The sequence below is a fragment of the Heterocephalus glaber genome, unplaced genomic scaffold (assembly GCF_053883595.1).
Source record: "Heterocephalus glaber isolate CG9 unplaced genomic scaffold, H.glaber_assembly_v1.0 deba00000594, whole genome shotgun sequence".
NCBI lineage: Eukaryota > Metazoa > Chordata > Mammalia > Rodentia > Bathyergidae > Heterocephalus > Heterocephalus glaber.
In genome coordinates this window covers 24,438,145-24,454,943 of record NW_028258151.1, presented here as the reverse complement: position 1 = coordinate 24,454,943, position 16,799 = coordinate 24,438,145, and the positions used below count along the sequence as shown (strand labels likewise).

The 16,799-nt window shown below is 39.5% G+C and overlaps 1 protein-coding gene across 8 annotated transcripts in view; it reads right to left on the bottom strand.

The window, feature by feature from the left end:
- Trim44 (TRIM family member 44) overlaps positions 1-16,799 on the bottom strand; it is a 205,049-nt gene that overhangs the window by 122,870 nt on the left and 65,380 nt on the right. Inside the window, exon 1 of one of the 8 annotated variants that reach the window (XR_015448985.1) lies at positions 3,295-16,487. The exons of the other annotated variants lie outside the window; for them this stretch is intronic. The gene's annotated coding sequence lies outside the window, so the exon portion shown is untranslated. Of the gene's footprint in view, positions 1-3,294; positions 16,488-16,799 lie in introns of those variants that run through there. 8 annotated transcript variants of the gene reach the window in all.

The following is a 16,799-nucleotide window of genomic DNA, read 5'->3' as shown; positions in this document are numbered from 1 at the left end:
TAAAAACTGACTATGATCTATTTCACTAGATTGCATATACACATGTGATTCAGTTAGGAAGCTGACATCAATCAGGAAAACCTTGGACCAGACAGCAGGAGGTGAGTTAATGTAGGCGTTAAAAATTAAATTTTCTATATCCCATTGCTTTACATAGGTCTTTCAACATGACACTTTAACAGACAGAGCAGACCATAAATGAGAATTGAAGGCAAAATAATCCACCTTACTCTATAAAAAAAAAAGCCGGCTTTCCACTCCCACACTAACTAATAGGTATTCTAAAACCTAGACCAAAATTCTAAGAACAATCATGTGGGTCACAGCATTCATCCAAATTCAGAGCCCGAAGAAGAGACTCTGTGGGATATAGAAGGCTAGATCCTCACCTGCTTTCAAAACTCCCTTTCACATTCCAGTGCATCTCCTTGGCATCAAAACTCCATCTTGCTAAAAAACTTTGCAGTTCTCCAAAAGCAGTAGGCACTTCATAGTGGTCTGCTATCTGGAAGCCCCTGACATCATTTCCAAGTGGGATTCTTGTTACCTATTTGACCTGTCTGACAGTTCCCCAAAAGTGAGAGTGATGTTCTTACTCTCTTGACTATAACTACATGTGATATTACACACAAAGAGAAAACTCTACATATTTAGAGGAGAGAGTTGGATGTACTACAGAATGATGAATCTGGTGATGTGAAAGACTCCTTTTATGCAGCAACTACTAGTAACTGTCAAATCTTCTGAAAGCCACAGAATTTCCTCATTCCAAACAAAATTTTAGGGCAGAACCTCAAAGTATAATACAGTAAAGCTCAAAGTGGGGATTGTTCTGATTAAAAGAAAAATCCCCCCCACCTTTGAAGTACTTCCTGGGGAACTCCACAGTATCTCCAGGGAAATCTCACCCAAGTGACCTCATTCTCAACACAAATGAAATCTTAAAAGGAACCCCTCCCTTTGGTCAACTGGCCCCCAACTTGTCAAAACTTTCAGCCCCCTCACAAGCAAGGAACTGTATCTTTATTACAGTTGCATTAAAGTTAAATACTATGTCATTTCAGTATTTTACTGAAATTACTCAAATATAGCACTGTAATTTGAGAAATATCTTGAGTCTGGGAAGTACAGTAATAAAAATCACATTTAGAAACTTTACCCTGGCATAGCCCAGAATGCCTTTTGTTACAACATATTGCCTGTAATGATCCCTTTCTGACTGGTTCAGGGTCTTCAAGTTCATTTCTTCCTAATCGAGAGGTTTCCTCAGTTAACAAGATGATTCCCTTGTTACGCCCACTGGGATGTCATTCCCCCAAGAGAAGCTTGGGATAAAGTATTCACATCTAAGAGTTAAATCTTAACCCATGGTACTTTCTATATACTCTTGTATTTAATACTTCCAAACAATCAAACCCAAGAGGCACACAGACTGGCACTTTACACATACATAATTAAACACATAAAACCTTGAATTAAGAAGCTCCTACTTAAAAACAACACCCACTCAATATATTTGACATGGGCTGGAAGCCAATAACTTCTAGCTACCTGGCCTGTAGGAAACCAAGGTTTTATTTCCTTTTTAAAATTAGAGGCAGATTATAAAAACAAGAAGCATACTGGCTAGAAAGCATCATGGCTTAAGAGAGATCTGTTCCAGAAAAGTACTGCTGAGGTGAACTGAAAAAGACGGATGAGGGTCAGGAGCAGGAAGCTACACAAAATCAAAGCATCTGAGTCTACACTGACCAAAATTTGCCTATTAGCCAAAATTCTTGCAAGGTTTAAAAGAGGCCACTCCAGAAATGACTTTTTTAAAACTGGGGAGTGCAAGAAATAGAGAGTGATGATTCTAAACGCCTCTCCTGAAACGTGCATTTTACTCCCACTTCTCATGTGAATGGCCATTATTCTCAAATAAAAAAACAAAAAAGGCAGGAAACTGAACATTTTCAATGTTACATCCTCACTCCAGCAGCACAGTGTTCTCCCAACTTGCCAGTGTCCACATATACTCTGAAGTTGGCTAGCTCAAAACTGAGATTCTACATAGCTTTTAGCATTTATTCTGGCACTGTACTCAAAGAGAGTGCCCTGGAGACTGCGGCCAGGCTCCCAGGAGGTAAGACTAGGGAAGAGCTTCATCAACAAGGAGGATAGAGGTCGTCTTCAATGGAGTCAGGACATCCCAGGCCCTCTATCTTATCATGACTGGAACAACTACTGTCTGTGAATAAAACAGCTGTCCACTTTTTAGGCTAAGAAAATTATCAAGTTGCAGAGGAACAACAGCAGACATGAACTCTGACCTACACTCTATCACCAACATCTCAGTGATACATCACTTTCAGTGACCTAGATGGGAGCCTGACTTACTTGGTCTTTACAGCAGAGGGCTGAGAATGGTAAAAATTTACTGAAGTGAAAATTTAAACTCCCTTAAACCATCTTTCTTAACTTCATTAGAAGCCTCCAGGCAAAAGTCGCTACTTGTATATTCTTTATTTCCTTTAATTTAAGCACCCCCATTTTATTAAGGGCATGAGATTTCTATCTCAGTTATCCACTTAGTTACTTCAGCTATCCTCTCAAAGAAGCAACAAAGTTATTTACAGATGCAGTTGTTACTGATTTTATTTTTTATTACAACAGACAATAATAAAGACATCAAAATGATGGAAAAGTGGTTATCTCTGGGTAGTGAGATTACAAGTACTCCAGTTCTGTTCTGATTAATGATACCACAATTTAGGCTACAAATTCTGGAGCCAATTTTATTTTCTCCCCCTAGATAAGACCTCTCCTAACTTACTCCTGGAGGGGATACTGTCCAGAGCCTTGCACAGACAGTGGGGAATACACTCTGACTGAATGGCAGAAGCCATCCCTCCTAATCTGGCCTTCCACCAGGCTGAATGAAAAAAGAACTGTCCCCCATATCTATGAAAACTTCCTTCTTTTTTTTGCATCCTTCTCGCACTGCTTTCCACTATCTAAAACCATTCTTCATCACTCCATTTTAGTCTTGCCTGCCTATCCCATCTAGACCCTTTAACCTGGTCTTCCTCCCCATTGCATCACCAACCTGGTGAAAGAAAATTCTAAATCACAAAGAGTTACTAAGTGATTTGAAGAAATTGGTTAGGATCTGCTTCTACCTAAAGTAAAGCATCTTCTCGGACAAATTTTTCTTTCTCCTCCTCTCTATTTGGCCCTAAATTCTTAACTCATTGATCCTAACCTCAAATCCTCTCTCTGACCCATTCAGTCTTAGTGACTACATGTACATACCTCTCACTTCCTCCACGTTGGTGGTTAGATCTTAGCTCTGACGCATATAGTCTAACTTGCCTTATATCTCTGACTTCCAGAATCACATTCTCTCAAATGGGAACCCCAAGTTTCAGTCAGAACACTCCAGGTACTTCTTCCTGAAACTACAAATTTTAGTACTTGAGCCAAACAATATATTGTTTCTTAACAGCTTCATCATGCACACAAGCCTACACTTCTAAATCTCCTTGGATTCATGGTTCTCCTTCAACATACAAACATAAAAATACATGTCCATCTAAACACATATACACACATTCACAGTATTAGAGACTCAGGATCATGCTTCCTAGAGGTACTGTACTAGAAAAGGCCTGATAGGCACTTAAAAATAAATCTGCTAATAAGTTATGAAGTAGATAGCAACTGTGTGCCCTGGTCACCTGAGAAAGACAGAAGCACAGGTGACTGATGAGCAGCTCTTAGTGAGAAAGACAGAGATCTAACCACTATGGTTGTAGTACTGCTGCCAAGCATCCTTTCCTCCCAGGGCTGCTTGTTCATGCCGCTAGCTGCTGTGAGTTTATTACCATGACAACCTGATGTGTAACCCAGTGATATGGCACCAAAATGGATATACCAGAAAGAAGTTCACCCGGGATGCTGGGCTTACTTTGACTTAACACTACTTCTTGCTCTTACGATGTTTTTCTCTTTGCCTGGCACTAGGGTGACAATAAAGGGAACAATCACAAACTTCTGAGTACCATTTTTTAAGTCTAAAAAAATTCTGGGTGACCCACCTTGTAGGAATGTGAAAGGAGAAGAATGAGTCCCCAGAGATACACAGAACTGTATCAACCTAGAATAAGACTTAGAGCATCTTTTCCATCTTGTTTTTGTTTTCTTTCCACCTGAACCTACTATAAAGTAAAAAAGATAGCTTCTGCTTTAGGAGCTACTGTATAGGAAGTAGGAAGCAGAAAGTGACACTAAAAGTTTGAGTAGGCAAGTATACAGATTTATACTATTTTAAACCTGTTACACTTGAATAAACAAAGGTCTATTCTTATCTGCTGAAGACTAAAGCAATTTTAAAACAAAACTTACCTTTCACCCTCCATTCCAGTTTTATATGCAAATGACTTCTCTGCAAAGCCAAATTATTTGTATACTAATGAAACTACCACGCCAAAATAACTGCATACCAGCAGGAATACAAGCAAAGGGCATTGGAATATAGGTATTTTTTTCTTCTGTCTTCTTTCCAACAGAGGCACAGTGGTCAAGACTATAGACTTGGAAATGGTAGAAAAATAATTTTGAGGACTGATATGCCAACTCTATGCTTGTGAACCTCACAAATAAAGGTGAAAGTTTCACTCCAACAAAGGTGAAAGTTTCTTCATTTGTAAAATAGTGTACTAGCATTCTCAAAGATATTTTTTCTAAGATTTACATAAAATAATAAATGCAAAGAACCATGAGTACCCCCCAGGCACAAAGGACCACCAGTAGTGTTCTGCTGATCAGAGACAACAGTAACTGGACAAGTACTGTGAGCTCCTAACAAGCTTTCCTAAAGAAAAGAAACAGCCTCTGAACCTGGGAGTTCAGATTCTCATTTCCCAAGGAAACATAGAAAATATTTTCTTACACATCTTGGGGATGAAGAATAAGGCCATCATTGCAGAGGCTCCTTGCCTCCATTCTAGTAAATGGCCAGAGGCTGTCAGCAAGCGGTGGCCACCTCTTCTAGTTTGATAAGATCGCAGATGTAGTCTATCCTAATGATACAGAAGCAAAGCACAGACAGAACAGAAAGGATGGGTCCCTTATTCCTCAGTACCTACACACAGTCTATGGGCAGAGTAGGCTCCTCAACCTCACAGCTTGCTTGCCTCTTGGCCTATTTCCTTTCCTGCGTAGACTGAAACCCTACTCTTCCCGCTTGGGAAGCTTACAACTTACTTATCCAAGAACCACAGTGCTCATTAACTATAGTTGCTAAAGTATTTTTCAGGTCCCTAATGGCTGTGATAGTAAACGATCCTCCATCATTTTTTATCTTCTCGAAAATTTCTATTTTGGGGCCTGGTTTTATGGCTCAGTGGTAGAGTTCTTGCCTAGCACACTTGAGGACTGAGTTCTATCTCCAGCTCCACAAAATAAAATTTTCCATTTTCAAGGCACTCATTAATAAAAAATATAATTAATCGTACTTTATACATGAAATTGAAGTGATACAGGTAACGAGTGCTAGTATGTAGACTCATGTCATCTGACTCCAATGTCTGTACTCCTTCTCCATAAAAGAAAAGCACAGTATGTCATACTCAACTTAAATTGCTCCCTGAAAATCTGAACAAACTCTACATTGGTTTAGTATTCCTAATCCATTCTCTATAGGTTAAAAAAAATCACTAACTTCCTACAACTGCTAATAGGCATACAAATCAGAGAAAGGTATCTTTGGTCCTGGGACCTTAGAAGTCATTTTACCTAAATCCTTGTTTCTTCATGTATAAATGTCTAACTAACTGGGCTCAGTTAAAAATTAAGGAGATACTACAGAATCTTTCACCTGCTGCAGAAATAAACAAAAGTCATATAGTAACAGGGCACTGGGTTGAATGGAATTTCTCTTGCCACTGCAGAGACGTGATGAATTTCCTCCTTTGGCTAAATTCAGAGTTCACTAAGAGAGAGAACACCACTGTTCTCATATTTTAATTTATATATACATTACAGCATCTACATACAGAACTATAGTAGACTGAGACTTGCATTTTGTAGGTTTAGCTTTATGATATCAAAGAAAATACCTTTTTTGGCTGAGCAAACCTGAGTTTCCTATCCTAACTGAATGAGAGGCTGAACTAACAGGAGAAGGGAAGGGAAGGAGAGGAGAGAAAAGAGGAGGGGAGGGGAGGGGACAGGAGAGAAGCAGGTCCTTAAATAAAACTCTAGCTGGTTTTATCACTATTATCACAGTAAAGTTTTTTATCTAGGTACCCAGGCTCCTAAATTAAATGTCAAGTACAATCCAGCACTGAAAATGTAAAGCATGGCTGCTATGGGAGAGTCCTGACAGTTCCACTCCCCTCTTCATGTCAGCCATGTAATCAGCCCTCCAAGCTTTGGCAGAGTGGAGTATATTATCAAGTCTCCTGACAGCGCACTGAGGAGGTAGAGCAGGGGAGAAGGACATCACAATGCATTAATTTTATTACACTATCTAAAGCTCTAGCCCACCAGGCAACTCAAAGCCATGCCCACCTTAGTGTAAAATACCTATGCCCTGCTGGGCAGCATGGCATACGCCTGTAATCCCAGCACTCAGCAGGCTGAGGCAGGAGGACTGCCAAGAGTGCAAGGCCAGCCTGGAGTCCATAGTGAGTTGAAGGCCAGCCTGAACTACATAATAAATAAATAAATAAATAAATATTAAAAAATACCTATGCCTAATGTGCATATTGGTTCAATTAGGAGACGGGGACCCAACAAGAAAGTGAAGAGAAGGTTGGAAGGGAACTAAGAATCTCAGTGGTATTTACTCCGAGAATAGATTTCCTAATGTGTTTCTTAAATGTGACTTAACCTCTTTATTTTTTTTTTAATTTGGCAGAAGGCAGTTTTGCTAACTTGAGAGTTTACCCCATAACAATACTAACTTCTGTGCATTGATTTCTTGTTTCTATTGGAAATATACATGGACACAACAGCAGCATACTCCAAAGGCATATGTATCTTCCCTGACTTGCACAAGCAATAGATCTACGATGAACATTACGGCAGTACTCGCTGCCAGGCTATGGGCACAGAACAGGACAGCTGGCCAACAGTTAGCAATCCCAACCACAGAAATTTAACTCTATCTACTTACGTGTCATTATCACTCAGAGGTATCGATGGGCCTTTAAAACTTGCAATCTATAAATGCCAATAATCCTGGGAAGTGTTAAATGATCAAAGTAAGGATCTAGTTATTTATAAACACATGGCTCATTCTTCTCAGCAACATTTTGTAGGGGAAAGCTGCCCCCATACCCCATGCCCTTCTGCTGGAAGTAATGGTGGTTCTCAGAACTAGGAAAAAGCTAGAAGCAGTCATCATTCACAAGACATTATACTAAGCACTTTATGTGGATTACCTCATGCAATCTTCCTATACAACCTATGAAGTATGCATTATTAGTCTCTATTTTACAGATGAAAAAACAAAAAGCAAAAGAAAACAAAACCCTTAAAAACAGAGGAGCTGAGCAAAGGATTTCCCCAAGGTTGCAGAGCTATCAACGCTGAAGCTGACTGAGGACTGAGGAGGGTGAGGGTGTAGAGGCATAGCCTTTTTTTTGGTATCGGGGATCGAACTCAGGTCCTTGTGCTTGCGCAGCAGGCGGTGAAACCACTCACTGAGCTAAATCCCCGGCCCCAATAGCTTTTTAATAACTGTAGTACACTGCCTCTTCCCACCAGAGGCTAATATCAGATTTGTGACCCTCATGTCTGTCTAGAAAAGGGAAGGAAAAACACTATCTCTGCAGACACCTGTCAAAAAAAGTGACACAAGCAGTAATTTCTTTTGCTGTCTCTCAAGAGCTTTACTGAGATTTAATTCACACATCTTAGTTTTCCTGTTTAAAGTGTACAATTCATAGACTTTTTTACTATGTTTAGAGTTGTACAAGTACTATAATCAATTTACAGCATTTTTACCATCTCAAAAGAAACCCTGTGTTTATTAGCAGTCACACCCTCCTTCCTGTAATCCCTAGCCAACACTGAGTTTACTTTCCATCTATAAATTTGTCTGTTCATATAATATAATCTTCATATAATAAATCTGCCTGTTCTAGACACTTCATATAAGTAGACTCATACAATATTTGGTCTTTTATGAATAGTTTCTTTCAATTATTTATGGGATTCAGAACATGATATCCCAAAAATATGACTGTAGTAAACCAGAATATGCCACCTTCATTGGTCGATTATTTTGAGCTGATTATTTTACACAAGAAAGCTTACCGCTCTGTTAAAGAAATTTACATCTATAAAGAAAATTGCCACTTGTTAAAGGTGTACCCCCTTCCCACACCAGGAAGAAAGAGTTGACTCTAAGTCACTATAAACTCTTACAAACGGAGATGGTATCAATTTGAATCTGCCTAACATCCTTACAACCTTGCTTACCACACTTTGTCCTGGACTCGCCCCATAACCAGCCTTCCCATTGTGGTATTTAAGACTGAATTCATTCTTCCATGAGTATACATTGGATTATATACATAAACAATTTTATTAATGTATTTTTATTTATTTTTATTTTTGTATTAAATTCTTTTATTGGTACATTGTAGGTATACAACACAATTACATTTCTCATTGGAAATTGTACCTTTACATAATGCATCTTGGTTATTTTTTCCCCATTCCTAGCCCTCCCTTCATGCCCTCCACCCTTCCCTATTTACAAAGACTTTATTTCCATTTTTTCCATTTCTCATCATTTTTCCCTTTCCCTTCTTTCCTTTCCCTTGCCCCTCCCACTACCCCTACCCCTTTGGACCTTTTCTTCCTATTTTACATTATCGATTATTCATTCTAATCATTGGTACATTTTAGGTATACAATATAATGATATTCATCATTGGAAATTTGCACCTTTACATAGTCTCTCTTGGTTCTTATTTTTCACCCTTGCCCAGCCCTCCCTTCAACCCCTCCACTCCTCCCTATTTACAAAGATTTTGTTCCTATTTTTGCATTTTCTCATATTAATCCCATCCCCTTCTATCCTTTCCCCTAGCCCTCCCACTTCCTTCCCCTTTGCCCCTTTTCTTCCTATTTCACATTACCTATTATACATTTAGTCCTTATTTACACTTTCAGTTTCTCACACCAGAGAAATTGTTCGGTATTTACACGTGTGTCCTATTTATTTCACTTAAGAGTATCACCTCAATGTGCATCCACTTAGCTATAAATGTCTCTAATTTCTCATTTTGATGGCTGAGTAGTACTCCATGTTATAAAAAAACCACATTTTCTTTATCCAGTCTCCAGTTGATGGGCATTTGGGCTGTTTCCAAGTTTTAGCTATAACAAACTGTGCTGCTATGAACATGGGTGCACATATATCACTGTGGTATGATTCTTTTAATTCTTTGGGGAAGATCCCCAGCAGTGGAATAGCAGGGTCAAATGGGACTTCCAGTCCTAGTTCTTTGAGGTATCTCCATACTGATTTCCACAGTGCTTGCACCAGTCTACACTCCCACCAGCACTGGAGCAGGGTTCCTCTTTCCCCACAGCCCCGCCAGTGTTTGTTATTGGTTGATTTCATGATAGCAGCCATTCTTTCTGGAGTGAAGAGGAATCTCAGCGTTGTTTTCATTTGCATCTCTCCAATGACCAGTGATGTTGAACATTTTTTCATGTATTTATTTGCTGTTTCTACTTCTTTGTCTGAGAAATGTCTGTTCATTTCAGATGCCCATTTTTGGATTGGGTCTTTAAATTTGGGAGGTCTGATCTTTTTAAGTTCTTTATAGATTCAAGATAGTAGACCTTTGAGGAAGAGCAGGTGAAGATTTTTTCCTACATTGTGGGTTGTCTCTTCACACTGCTGGTGGTTTCTCTTGCTGTGCAGAAGCTTTTTAATAAGAAGAGATTCCACTTGTTGACTGTTTGTGCTAGTTCACGGGCAACTGAGGTTTTGTTCATAAAATCTTTTCCTACACCGATGTCTTCAAGGGTTCTGCCTAACCTCTTTTCCAACTGGTTCAGAGTTTCTATTGTAATATTTAGATCTGTAATCCATTTTGATTTTAGTTTAGTGCATGGTGAGAGATATAGGTCTAGTTTTTATCTTCGGCAAGTTGAAACCCAATTTTTCCAGCACCATTTATTAAAGAGACTATCTTTCCTCCAGTGAGGGTCTTTGGCTCCTTTGTCGAAGATGAGACAGCTGAGTGTGTCTGGCATTGTTTCTGCATCTTCTAATCTGTTCCACTGGTCCTCAGGTCTGTTTCTTTGCCAGTACCATGCTGTTTTTATCACAGTAGCTTTGTAGTATAGTTGCAGGTTGGGGATTGTGATACCCCTTGCCATGTCTCTCTTACCTAGAATTACTTTTGCTATTCTGGGTCTCTTCTTGTTCCAAATGAATTTTTGGATTGTTTTCTCGAGGTCTATGAAGTATGCTGCTGGGATCTCAATTGGAATTGCATTAAATCTATATGGCAGTTTTCAAGTATGGTCATTTTCACTATATTAATCCTTCCTACCCAGGAGCAGGGGATGTCTGTCCATTTTCTGATCTTCAATCTCTCTTTTCAGAGTGCCATAATTTTCAGAGAAGAGGTCTTTGATTTCTTTCGTTAGGATGATTCCTAGGTATTTCAGGTTTTTGGTTGCTCTTGTAAAGGGAATTATTTGCCCTATTTCTCTCTCAGTGAGTCTGTCATTGGTGTAGAGGAAAGCTATTGATTTTTGTGTGTTGACCTTTTAACCAGCTACTTGACTGAATTTGGTTATTAAGTCTAGAAGACCTTTGGTAGAGTTCTTGGGGTCTTCTATATAGAGTATCATGTCATCTGCAAATGACAATTTGACTTCTTCATTACCTATCTTTATTCCTTTTGTTTCTTTCTCTTGTCTAACTGCCGTGGCTAACGTTTCCAGAACTATATTGAACAAAAGTGGTGATAGTGGACATCCTTGTCTTGTTCCTGATTTTAGTGTGAAGGATTTCAGTTTTTGACCATTTAGTATGATACTGGCTGTTGGTTTTTCATAGATGGCTTCTATCAGTTTGAGGTAGAGACCATCTATTCCAATTTTTTGTAGGGTTTTTATCATAAATGCATGTTGGATTTTGTCAAATGCTTTTTCTGTGTCTATGGAGATAATCATATGGTTTTTGTCCTTGGCTCTATTGTTATAGTGTATTACACTGATTGATTTTCGTATATTGAACCATCCCTGCATCCCTGGAATGAATCCCACTTGATCAGGGTGTATGATCTTCTTGATGATCTTCTGCATTCTGTTTGCCAGTACCTTATTAAGGATTTTTGTATCTATGTTCATTAGTGAGATTGGCCTATAGTTCTCTTTTTCAGTTGGGTCTTTCACTGCTTTGGGGATCAAGGTGATGCTTGCTTCCAGGAATGAATTTGGGAGTACTGCTTCCCTTTCAATTTCATTGAAGAGTTTAAATAGTAGTGGCAGCATTTCCTCTCTAAATGTCTTGTAGAATTCAGCAGTGAAGCCATGAGGGCCCGGGCTTTTCTTAGTTGATAAGTTTTTAATTACATTTTCAATTTCATTGGTTGATATTGGGTTGTTCAGACTTTTTAGGTCTTCTTTGTTCAATTTTGGTAATTCATATGTATCTAGGAATCTGTGCATTTCTTCTGTGTTGTCCATCTTATTGGCGTATAGGTTCTGGAAGTAGGTATTGATGATCCTCTGGATTTCTGTTGGGTCTGTTGTAATTTCACCCTTTTCATTCCTAATTGCATGGATTTGGGCTTTTTCTTTCCTTTTTCTCACAAGGTTGGCTAAAGGTTTGTCAATTTTGTTGATTCTTTCAAAGAACCAAGTCTTGGCTTCATTGATTTTTTTGTATCGTTCTCTTAGTCTCCATTGCATTGATTTCTCCTCTGATCTTTATAATTTCCTCCCTTGTATGAGCTTTGGGGTTGTCCTGCTCTTCTTTTTCTAGAAGCTTGAGGTTCAGCATCAGGTTAATTGGGCTCGTTCTGTTTTCCTAATGTGCGTATTCACTGCTCTGAATTTCCCTGTTAAGACTGCTTTCATTGTGTCCCATAGATTCCAATATGTTGTATTGTCATTGTCATTTAATTGAAGGAACTGTCTGATTTCTTTAACTTCCTCTGTGACCCATTGGTTATTCAGAAGTGTGTTGTTCAATTTCCACGTGTTTATGAAATTTTTCCAGTTCCTTTTGCTATGGATCTCCAATTTCATCCCACTATGGTCTGATAATGTACAGGGGATAACTTCAATTCCTTTGCACTTACTTAAACATGTTCTATGTGTGAGTATGTGGTCTATTTTGGAGAATGACCCGTGTGCAGCTGAGAAGAATGTGTATTCTGATTTTGTGGGGTGGAAGACTCTGTAAACATCTGCGAAGTTCACTTGTTCAAGAGTTCGATTGAGTTCTAGTATTTCATTACTTATTTTTAGTCTAGTTGATCTATCTATTTGTGACAGTGGGGTGCTGAGGTCCCCCACTACAATTGTATTAGTGTATATATGACTTTTCATGTCTGTTAGTATTTTTATACAGTTGGGTGCACTAGTGTTTGGTGCATAGATATTTATGATTACCACCCCTTCCTCTTGGATTCTTCCCTTTACAAGGATGTAGTGTCCTTCTTTGTCTCTCTTAATCAGTGTTGGTTTGAAATCTACTTGATCTGCCAAGAGGATAGCTATTCCTGCTTTTTTTCAGGTTCCTGTTGCATGGAGTACTGTTTTCCACCCTTTAACTTTCAGTCTATGAGTTTCCTTTTGAATGAAGTGTGTTTCTTGTATACAGCATATTGTTGGATTTTGCTTCTTGACCCATTCTGCCAGTCTATTTCTTTTGATTGGTGAATTGAGACCATTAACATTGATGGTTATAACTGAAACATATGAACTTGTCATTGCCATGACTTTTTCTTTTTGTTGGGTTCTCCCCCTTTCCATTTAATTTCTTGTCATGCCAGATGGGTTCATTCTGCTTTGCTTCCTGGGGTTGTGATCCTCAATGTCTGTTCCTAGGATATTGTGTAAAATTCTTTGGAATGCTGGCTTGGTATTCATGAAGTTCCTAAGGTGCTCTTTGTCATGAAAGTATCTTATTTCTCCATCCATTTTGAAAGACAGTTTTGCAGGGTACATCAATCTGGGTTGGAGGCTGTTTTCTTTTAGGGCTTGGAATATGTCACTCCAAGCTCTTCTTGCCTTGATGGTTTGTGTTGAGAAGTCTGCTGTGATTCTGATGGGCCTTCCTTTGTATGGGATTTGTTTCTTTTCTCTAACTGCTTGGAGAACTTTGTTCTTCTGTTGTGTTTCTGGAATCTTAACAATTATATGCCTATGTGTAGATGTTTTTTGATCAAGGCTATTTGGAGTCCTATATGCCTCACTTATCTGTATGTCAAGCTCTTTTCCCCTGCTTGGGAAGTTTTCTGCCATTATTTCTGTGAAGAGATTTTTTATGTCATCTGCACTCTCTCCTGTTTCTTCATTGAGCCCAATCAGTCTTACATTATTCTTCTTTGCATCATCTAGCAGCTACTGGATTGATTTCTCATGTTCCCTTATAATTTTGAAGCAATTTTTCTTTTCCTGGTCACTAATTGCAATCTTGTCTTCTATATCTGAAATTCTGTCCTCACATTGGCGCATTCTGCTGTGTAGACTTTCAATGGAGTTTTTCATGTCCTGGAAATCTATGTGCATCTGTTTTATGGATTCCATTTGTTTCTTATGTTGGGATTCCATCATGTTCCTGAGCTCCTCTCTAGATTTCTTAATCATGTCTTGCACTAGGGGCACAATTTCTCCTGTTATCTGAGAAATTATTTCTGATTTCTTTTTTTCCAGATTCCGTTTTTTTGCCAGTTCAGTGGGTCCAGGTGGTTGAGTATCCGAGTGTTCCATCTCATTTCCCTTTGGGGTTGCTGTAGGTGATCTCGAAGTCTGGTTTTTGAGACTTATTTAAGTGTTTTCTCATTTTGACTGGGGCGGGGGCCTGTTATCGCCTGCACGGATTACCTCCTCTGAGCTGGGTGAGGTGGGACAGGGGCCGGGAGCAGCGGTAGGGATGGTGACCCAAAAGCCCTTTCCTGTGGGCTGGGAGCAGCCGGAGGGATGGTGGCCAGGAAACCCCTTCCGCTGGACCAGGAGCAGTGGGATAGTGGCTCAGAAGCCCCTCCTTCTGGGCCAGGAGTGGTGGGAGGGATGGTGGCCCCGAAGCCCCTTCCTCTGGGCCAGGAGCAGTGGGACAGAAGGTGGCCCAAAAGCCCTTTCCTCTGGGCTGGGAGCAGCGGGAAGGATGGTGACTTGGAAGCCCCTTCCTCTGGACCAGGAGCAGTGGGATGACGGCTCAGAAGCCCCTACCTCTGGGCCGGGAACAGTGGGACTCAGTACCTTGGTCTGGTGGTCTGGTGTCCTCTGCGTCTTTGTAGTGTGGAATCAGGTGGCTGCCTGTCTGCAGTGGGGTGATTCAGTGTCTTCCACGTGACTCAGTACCTCGGTAGGGCGTGCACAGACCTGCCTGTCTGCAGCGGGCTGATTTGGCATGTGTTCCGCGCGACTGGGGACCTCGGTAGGGTGTGGGCAGACCTGCCTGTCTGCAGCGGGCTGATTTGGCATTTTCTGTGCGACTCAAGACCTAGATAGGGCATCTAATCTGTCTTTTTAAAAGGGTCAGTCCCAACTAATAACTGCCTTGGTGAAGGGCAGAGAGGAAAATTACTTTTCTTCCCTTTTACCCATATTGCAATGTTTATTTATATATGTATATATATATATCTGTACTTCATTTCTTCTGTCAAATAATATTCCACTGTACATCTGTACACACATACCACATTTTTTATACATTCCTCAGTTGATGGACATGTGGATTGTTTCAACTTTATGGACAGAATGACTAACACTGACATAAACACTGATATACGCATTTTTACATGAATCTGTTTTCATTTCTCTTTGGTATATACAGTAACTCTATACTTAATGTTTTGAGGATTAACAGTCTGTTTTCCAAAGTGCCTGCACCATTTCACGTTCCCACCAGAAATGTATCAGGATTCTAATCTCTCTTGGTAAACTCTATTGAGAAAGCTGTAGAGGTGCAACCCTGAAGGCTCTCAGCATGCTGTGGCTTTTACAGCTGGCTTGGTGGGCCTTTACCCTCTTGGTACATCCATTTCCTAATCTGTAAAGTGGGAAGATTGGAGCAGGTGGCCCCAGCTCTCCAAATTAGCCTTATTTGGTCAACATATGTAAGACATACCAACCAGTGGGAATTGTAAGGCTAAGAAACAGGTGGTTTTAGCTGACTACAGAACTAGGAATCCAATTTACATTAGCTCAGTTTCCACTCTGCCTGACTACCTTTAGATTGCAACTGTAATGTCTATGAAAACAAAACCAAAAGAACTACCTCACAGAATCTGCTCATGCCATTAAAAAAAAACAGCAATGCTTATTGGGTAAAATTTCCATTTGATAGTAAAGAGAGATTGCTCCTCAGCATTCTAGTTTTCTAAACCAAGATTTAAAGATATAAGTAGATTCAGATGATAAAAGTATATGCATGTATAAGGGATGTTAGGTAAAAAAGCAGAAAACAAAATAGATATGCAGATATATATAGCTATACTATTTGCTGTGTAAAAGGCAAAGCGGCATATTATTCCATTTGTTCACATCTCTCAAAGTGCGGTCACTGACCATGTACTTGAGAATCATGCAAGCAGATTTCAGAACTACTTACCGAATTATGTGCTCCGATAAGGCTCAAGAATCTCCACTTAAATAAGTAATAATGCCCAAAGCTTACAATTCTCTACAGGTAGCAGTAGTTTTTCTTTCTTCTTTATACTTTGGTACAATGGTTCACAAACTTAATTTATTCTATGATTTTGAAAAAGATGGCCACATTTGTGTTTGTGCGGGAAAGATGGCTACAGTCATGTTTGTCACCGGATACAGAGTTTGCAAACAAAACAAAATTTTGCTAAATGCTTCTGTTTGAGAACCAAATTGTTTGCAAACAAAAGTGTTTATGAACCAAGATACTACTGTACTTGTCTGTATTTTCCAAATTTTTGTACAGAGAATAAATACTACTTTTAGAACGAAGGGGAGAGTGAAAAGAGGGAAGTTGTTCTGTTTTATGTTGATAAAAGGCAAAGGAACAGGGAAGGAGGGGAAAAAAATCTTGTTTTTTCTCTTTCTACTGCTCAAGTATCTACAAAGGATTTTTTAAAAGGCCACATTTGCTTCTCATGGTCTCCATCCTTCAGAGACTAGAGTGGACCTGAGAAACCATGGGTATTTTTCCCAACTGGTGTTCTCCATCAGTCAGGTCAAACTGCTGAAGCACCTGCCTGCCTCAGTTCTTCATTCAGCCAGGGCTAAATGCAGTGGAGATTATAGCTCCTTTGTCACCTCCCCACCTGTTCTGTTGGAATAGGCCATTCACCAGTCCAGATGCTTTGAGATTGTGTGAGTCATGTGGCTGAAGAATCCTAGAAAATGGAAGTAAATGAAGAATAAGGAGAAAATAATTCATGAAGGATCATATTGCTAGGGATGACAGACGATGTGTAACGGCTTGTCTGTGAGTTCAACAATAGTGTAGAAATAAAGAACATGGAGTAAGTAAAGTCTGAAGCTAAAGTCCTAACTCCCATCACTTACTAGCGAACTATTTAACCTCTCTTAATCTTAAACTGTTCGTCCATAAAATAACAAATTCTTAT